Below are 1,050 nucleotides of genomic sequence, written 5' to 3' on the forward strand. Positions count from 1 at the left end.
CTCCAAGATGTTATGTTACAGAATTGAATTTATTTGTTCAATCCCTTTAAGTAACATGTTCATATGCTCTCAAACTAGGGAGGACAAATTTTGTTCACCTAGAAATGCTTCCAAAAGGGGAATGGCCAAAATGGTACGACTGTATATGATTTTTTCTCTCAACTGAAAACTTCATAATCGTAATCTCTTTTCACATTACCAAACTTGATATCAAATGAACTCGCCTTTAAATACTGTTGCAGGTGTAGAGCTTGTGGCGGGAGCGGTCTTGGCTATTGCTCTCGTTGCCTCGGGACAGGAGAGTATCGGTATATTATGGGGTTCCAATTCATGAAGATGGAGGACAATGAAAATGAAACTCAGGATGTCATGAAGTATGAAAATCAAACCAACCAACAACATCGAGGTCCCAGAGGCGCAGAGTCTCTTCTACGTGATGAGTCGAGTTCAGAGCCAGAAATTTGAGAGAAGGTACATGGCGTGGTAATGGTAGAACAGCTAGGATACAATTTGACTATACATTTTGGATGGATCATAAAAAGGCAGTCTAATCAGAGGCCAATTTGACATAAGCTTAAAGGGGACAATGGTTCATCTGTATCTCTCACTTCTGTAACTGTTGAACTAAAACAATAAATCAGCTAACTTAGATAAGACATCATACCCTCAACGACACATTGAGAGACTTGAATCCAATCTAGAAAATAATTGGATTATCTTTTTTTCTTCACAACTTTTTTCTAATACTTATTTTTCCTTTTTACAGCATGAGTATTTAAATAAGGTCTGAGTTTGTAGAAACTAAGTTTAGATCGTTTGGCACGCAGTTTTAAGATAAAAAAACGTGTTTAGAGAGCATGACGGATAAAGAACTCGGAATTTGACAATTTTATGTTTTATGAATCGTAAATCCCGAATTTTGAATGAAGTATTTAGCTTATGTTATAGTCTAAGAATATAAAAATGGTTCGTTCCAATAACTAAACATGTTGATTACCATCAAAATAAAAAACATAACATGACTAATTAAAGTTTTGTTATTTTTTTTTT

General features: G+C 34.9%; 1 long non-coding RNA gene across 1 annotated transcript; it reads left to right on the forward strand.

Annotated features, from left to right (window-relative positions):
• Positions 1-18: 18 nt before the first annotated feature.
• On the forward strand, positions 19-730 carry LOC111786945. Its single transcript, XR_002813855.1, has 2 exons — positions 19-133; positions 243-730. It is a non-coding gene; the product is annotated as an uncharacterized LOC111786945 (long non-coding RNA).
• Positions 731-1,050: the final 320 nt, after the last annotated feature.

Source organism: Cucurbita pepo, unplaced genomic scaffold (genome assembly GCF_002806865.2).
Source record: "Cucurbita pepo subsp. pepo cultivar mu-cu-16 unplaced genomic scaffold, ASM280686v2 Cp4.1_scaffold003570, whole genome shotgun sequence".
Classification (NCBI taxonomy): Eukaryota; Viridiplantae; Streptophyta; class Magnoliopsida; order Cucurbitales; family Cucurbitaceae; genus Cucurbita; species Cucurbita pepo.